The sequence below is a fragment of the Gossypium raimondii genome, chromosome 5 (genome assembly GCF_025698545.1).
Source record: "Gossypium raimondii isolate GPD5lz chromosome 5, ASM2569854v1, whole genome shotgun sequence".
Lineage (NCBI taxonomy): Eukaryota > Viridiplantae > Streptophyta > Magnoliopsida > Malvales > Malvaceae > Gossypium > Gossypium raimondii.
The window spans coordinates 35,881,290-35,888,384 of NC_068569.1; the positions used below are offsets into that span (position 1 = coordinate 35,881,290).

General features: G+C 32.2%; 1 long non-coding RNA gene across 2 annotated transcripts; it reads right to left on the bottom strand.

Moving 5' to 3' along the window:
• Window positions 1-1,354: 1,354 nt before the first annotated feature.
• On the bottom strand, window positions 1,355-4,631 carry LOC105766041 (uncharacterized). Of its 2 annotated transcripts, none has more exons than XR_008195974.1 (3): window positions 4,516-4,631; window positions 4,161-4,255; window positions 1,355-2,011 (listed from the first exon to the last, which is right to left on the bottom strand). It is a non-coding gene; the product is annotated as an uncharacterized LOC105766041 (long non-coding RNA). The 2 variants fall into 2 exon arrangements; XR_001124959.2 differs by having other exon boundaries at window positions 4,161-4,239; window positions 4,516-4,618.
• Window positions 4,632-7,095: the final 2,464 nt, after the last annotated feature.

A 7,095-nucleotide genomic window follows, 5' to 3' on the forward strand; every position in this document is an offset into this window, starting at 1 on the left:
GGTTACACAGATGCTAGTTTCCAAACTGACAAAGATGGTTCACGATCGCAATCGGGTTTGTGTTTTGCCTTAATGGTGGCGCTGTGAGTTGGAAAAGTTCAAAGCAAGATACATTAGTTGATTCTACAACTGAGGTCAAGTACATTGTAGCTAGTAAGGCTGCAAAAGAGGTTGTTTGGATCAAGAAGTTCATATCTAAACTAGGGGTTGTGTGTAGCATATTAGATGTTATAGGACTTTGTTGTGACAACCATAGAGCTATTGCACAAGGAAAGGAACCCAGATCTCACCAGCGATGCAAACATATACTTAGGCACTTTCATCTAATTCAAGAAATCATTGATCGAGGAGATGTGAAAATATGCAGAGTACTAACAAATGACAACATCGCTGATCTGCTAACAAAGTGTAACACCACATTACTCGACCCAATCGCAGGGTCCAAGCAATGGGATATCACATTCATTATCGAAGCAACTAACAACATTGATTCCAATATAAATTCAAATCATACATTTAGACCCATAACCAAGTCATGATTAATATATATCAATATCTCAACTATTAACCTATTTATTCATTTCATTTCATGCATCCTCTTTTCCAATTATATATATACCGATTCAGAAAAACAAACGTTATAAGTTCATTTAAATATTTGCATACATCACCAACATCAAACATATACCTAGTACAAACCATCATAAACTATAATCTATTCCTATTTATAGAACATCTTGGAATATGAAATAATTCTCGAGCTATGCTTAATATAACATAAAATCCTATAGGTACATGCCGAATAAAATAAAAAAAGTTTCATCAACTTGATGAATACGAGATTATTTGCTGGATACTGATAACAACGAGTGCACACAATTGAACCTAAATGATGCAATTCGGCCCGGGTTAATCGAGTCGTTTCACGTAATTGCCCGATCGTCGACGAGGAATAGTTGAGTTATCGGAAATAGGATGAAATAAGGCTAAAGATACGGAAGCTTTCAAATGGTTTTAAAAGGTTGGCTAAGGAGATGGTAAATTTATAAGGGGTAGTAGGTTCGATTTAATGATAAAAATAAGAAAAATGGAAGTTGGATAAATGAAGGCTCGGTTTTGTAAAAAGATATTAAAGTTGGGTAAAATCTAGGATATTCGGTGGAATGGATAAATGAGCTTAAACACCAGAAACGATTCAACACTAAAAAGTGTCACCCCGATTTCTATTCGGTTCAAGGTGGGATTACAGAATTGTAGAAGGGTTCAACGCCACACCAAAGCAAGGTGATAAGTTCAAAAGAGAACGATAGACGCCACTAGCACGCTAGATAAGTCAGATCGAAACTCGTACGAATTTAGAGAGGAGAAAACTCACTCTTTGAACAAAGTTCATTCAAATGATCAAAAGTCAAAAGTCCTTTTCAATGGCAGCATTTGAGCTATTTATAAGCTCAACTAAGTCCAGCCGAATGGCCACAAATAATTACAAATTAAGCTAAATTGAAACAAAGTTAATGTAATCTGGCCATTTGTATTCCCGAACAGTCCTTGTATTGTTGCTCATTGGTGTCCACGAAAAATCCTTTAGTGAGGACTTAATTTCCTGAGCTGGAGTATTTAGCTAAGGAAATAAAAGCTGGCAATTAAAACTTCTTGATGCTGCCGAATGCATGCACATCTTGCTGGGGTATTGGAGTAGTCTTATATGTGAACAATTAGCAATGAAAAGACTTGGTGTGTGAACAGCCATAGCCGAATGGACATTTAGAATTTATTGGCTGTTTAATTGAAAAATAATCAGCAAGTGCAGCCCCCTTGCCGAATGGTCACCTCCAAAATACATGCATGGCTGAATGCATGCTTTCTTCTAGATGCTTGCATTAAAATTCGGTAATTCCATGCACCTTCAGCAGCCATCATCATTAATGGCGTCCTTGCACTAAGCTGGTTCCAGCTTTTAATTTGCTGTCCACGCATGGTGCCCATTTAATTTGTTGTCCACACATGGTACCTGCACCAATTAAATGCAACTAATTAATTAGCTGGAGATATAATAAATTCGGCAGCCATTAAGACAATTTATCCATGCTTTTAATTTCGGCTGGAACTATGACATGTTTAATATTCTGCATTTAAACAACAGCATTAAACAACAGCAGCATTAAACAACAGCAGCAAAACACATTAATTAACAGCATTAAATTCGTCCAAAGTACACAATAGCCTGCACATTAAATTCGTCTGGAAAAATTAATTGACAACATGAATTAAATTTGTCTTAAATTTAGACACACTTAATTAACTATTAGACATCTATTTAATAGGTAATAAACTAAGACACATTCAAATAAAAATGTCCTGATTTTTAAACAAATTAATTAACTTATTTAATTAACTAATCAGCAACTTATTTGAGCTGAACACTAATTAATTAAACTGACTTATTTAATTAATTCTAGCAGCTATAGAATTGCATAAATTAAATAATTGAAGTTCAAGCTCAATGAGCTAGAATCAGCTCGATTGAGCTCCGCTAAGCCGGAACAAGCTAGTTCAGCTTGCAAGAGCTTGTGAATGACGCCTGATGAGCTACACCAAAGACATTTCCAGGGCGGGATCGTATCACTAACCTACGCACGAAAAACAAACTGAACACTGAGTAATCAACTCAGTGGCATTTCTATAACTAATATTATAACATAAAATAAATTATGTAAGGACATAAATAAATTAAAAATCAAAGGTTCTTAAGCAGTTTAATATATTAAATTATATAATAACATAATCCTTTCATATCGTATTTGTAGTCATATCGACTGTTTGTCAAACATTCATCTTCAAATTCCTGACATGTAAACTTCAAAATTCAATTACACATTGAATAATCTTTTACATTCACACAAATCATGCTTTGCAAATAAAATCGGGTTTGAAATCTAGCTTACAAAAGCTCCAAGAAAAACAAGGATTAAATTGTAACATTTTCAAAATAATAAGGAAATTGTGCAAAAAATGGGTCCCACAGCTGTGTAGTGCATGATTGAGCCATTAACTATCAAATTTCATGCTCAAACTAAAACCATTTCCTTTGATGACCTTTAGATACTCTCATATACCTATAAAAACTAGCGAAATTCTTCAACAATTCTTCTATGCATCCTATACCAAAACCAATTCTATTACCATGCCTTAATTGGCACCAAGATACCCATCCAAATCTAATAACACAAGCATTTAACCAGAAATAATCTCAATTAATAGTTCTCAACTTTGACAACATAAATGCAATCAAAACTAGCATAATTAGGACCCATCATCAACATAACTAATATTCATTACTAGCTAAGTTTAGGCATACGATCAGAATAAATAATTCTATTTAAAGCTGGGGCGAGACACATTATAACCGAAAGATAGATACCGAAATTTTAGCATTCGGACAACCCCTATTTTATTTCGAGCAGCACTTAACATTTTGAAGTTAAGTCGATAAACATCAGCAACATTTAGCATTTAAATCAATAATTATTCCTCCATTCAGACGACAGCTAAATCACACAATATGATAGCATAACAACAACACAATTGGTCAGTGAAAATTAACACATTTGAGCAGCTTAATTAATTAAATAGAACCACATAATTGACAGCACATTTGAATAATAAATTTCACACATTTGGATATCTTTATTAGCTAATAAAACAACATAAAAAACAGCACATTAGGACAATAAATTTAACAAATTTGGACAAGCATTTAAATACGACAAAACATAGGTAACCTACCCTGTTTTAGATAGCATTTATACTCCAATTAAACAAGCATTTACACTCGGTAATCATAGGAAACATGTCCTGTTTTGGACAGTTTCAACCCTTCAATTTAGCATTCATTCTAACATCTTTAATTTCAAAAAAAAATGGACAACATTTAAGCACCAATCTGGACAGCAATTATATGCTCAAAATTGGACAGCACCTAAGAACCACTTTAGACAACTTATGAATTTGTAATAACCAAAATTAACCATTACAAGACACCATGAAGCTATGCAAATTTAAAGTACTTTCCAACCATTAACCCAAAACCGAATCATCAATGTTGACCTAATAAAAATCTGAACATGAAATAAATAGAAACTAATTCAAAGAAAACTCACAAAATTTTCCCAAGTTGCTGCCTACCTCCTCAAGCCTATTCCTTTTCTTTCCCACAATGTTATTCACCCACTTCTTTAGCTAAACATAACCAAACCTAAGTTAAAAAAAATGGAAACATTCACCAAAATAAATAAGTTTTCTTGCTGAATCGAAAGATTTTTTTTCCAGCTACTAAATCATGCATAAAACAATTAAGAAGACAATTTCCTCCTCTCACCAAAACTTTAAACATTCATCAATGGTAATATATTGAAACTTGAACAGATTCGAAAAATAAACCACGAGTTAGCTAGATCGAGTTACAACGATCCCAAAAACATAGAGAATACAAAAAACGAGTTTGAATATACATACCATACCATAGACGAAAGGCTTGAACAAAAACAATGGTTTCTCCCTTTTTTCTTTTGGTGGTACGGGTAAAAGAATGAATATGATGACCATCTTCCTTTTCTTTTCATATTATTATTAGTATTATTATTATTTAATGTTATATATTACTTAAATCAAAAAAATAGATCACGCACTCTCACCCACTCCACCACCGTCCACTATCTATTAAAATGACTAATTGGCATTTGAAGCCTCAATAATAATTAAAATTTATAGAAATAAAATTTTATCACTTTTATGATTTAATCCCTATACCTTAATTAATCACTAATTCAACATAATTATTTATCCAAAATCTAATTCAATTATATAATAACTCTGTAAATATTTAATAACAATATTTATGAGCTCGATTTAGGGAAACAGGGTTCTGAAGCCATAATTTTTGATACTACTCACTTTCAAGTCATTACAATACCCCTTTAAGAAATTTTGTCTTTGAAATTTTAGCTATGAAAAGATTTGAGTATTAAGATTTATTGTTCAAAATAGAGTAACTCATTTGCTATCCTTCCTCATTTCATTTTTTTAGACTAGTTTAACTTTAGCACGTGGTCTTCCACATGCTATCGATATATATATATATCGCAGCTTCTATTCAAGTTATCAAATCCCAATATTAGTGCAATTCATGTTTCCTTTAACTCATTCATATATTATAACTATATTAATATTACTTGAACTCAAGCTAGATGCATAGATTGATCTACTTGTATTCCAATCTCAAACTGGATAATCATACTGGCACATACCGTGCATCACCGGGTATACCGAAGCATCTATACTGGCACACACAGTGTATCATCGGATAAATCGAAGCATAACCTGTACATTTAATAAACAACCAATTTTCAATATCATTATGTGTTCATGTCACAATCTATCAATCCCAATCTTATTATTAGCTATCAAATTATTAAATATCATTATATGCTTCAATTCAATATATACCAAAAATCTAGTACCAATCAAGTCCAAAATTTTCTACCCTACTCAATTCATTCAGATTCTTAATATTCAGTACTCATAACCACAATTCAATTTATATAGTAATTGTAACTCATTTTAATCCACAATCATGCAAACATCATAAATCCATAAAAAATAATTTGATCTTAAATCATGAAAATATACATACCAAATCTTCATGCTATTAATTCACCCATAATGGTTCCTCGACCATTTATTGTCAGGATAGATCTCTAGGTAGTAGTAAGAATATCATTGATTTTTCTTGGATAATTTTGACCGATATGCTCTAAAGATCCACATAGAAAACATACTCTTGTTTTCTTCCAAGATTTGCTTCTGTGTTTTCTTCCACAAAGTTCACAGTTCAGAATAGTTATGTCGTTTTTCGACTTCTTAATATTACCAATGGATTCTGATGGTTACTTAACCCGATCTTTCCTGGATTTAACATTCGATGGAATAGATTTCCAAGAACTTTGAGAGTCCCTAACTCGCCTAGGTAGGGGTTGCTAAATGATAATCTCAACTCCTTTTCCAAATGCACGAAGAGACTCGTCTTTTTTGTTTAGGCCTAAGACTTATTCAACCAATTTTACCCGTTTAGCTAGATCAACAAACTCCTTTATTTTGTGTGAGATCAACTAAACTCGAAGCTCATCTTGCATTCCCCGAAGGAATCGCTTACAACTTTATTCTTCATTCAGAACAAGTTCTACAGCGTACTTATTGAGTCACAAAAATTCGCATTTATCATCAATTTCTGTCATCTTGCCTTACTTCAACAATAGAAACTCTTGTTTTTTGTCCTCTAAGTACAATTCACCAACATACTTTTTCTAAAATTCAGATTGAAAGAAATCTTAGTCAATCCAATGAGCGGGCACATGTCGAATAACAGTCTGTCACCAATTATATGCTTCTCCTCGCAGAAGAGAAATGACACATATAACGCATTCACAGGGTGTACATTCTAACTGTTGAAGTATTATATTCATTTCCTCTAGCCACATCTTGACCATCAAAGGATCAACCCCTTTTACTCCCATAAACTCTATGGCACCGTATTTTCTTAGGTTTTTTATTGGAGCTCATCTTGTTGTAGTTGCTCAAGTAGTTTGTGGAGTAGGTTGTGCTATTCTTTGAAAGATTTCTGCTATCTTATGGATAATCCCTCATTACCTCGATATTCTTGTCATACATTTCTATTTTGTCGAGCACTATTTGTAATATCCCTAAATCGAGTCTAGTAGTTTTGGGTATATTTTTTAGGTTTTGAGTGTGAAACTAAAAATTTATAGGGTTTCTAGTTAATTTTAATTTAATTTAGGAGGTTAATTTCATCTAAAATGGATTAAAAATAATTCAAAAATTAAAATAATATTTTCAAAAATTAATTTTAAAATTTTAAATAATTATTCATGAAAATAATCAATTTGGGTTGAAAAGAATTTTAAAATAATTTTTATTAGGGGTAGTTTGAGTAAAATTTAAATATTAATTAAATAGGATTTAATTGTAAAAAGAAGAGAAAATTTAGAGTATTTATATGGCAAATAAACCTTAAAATTT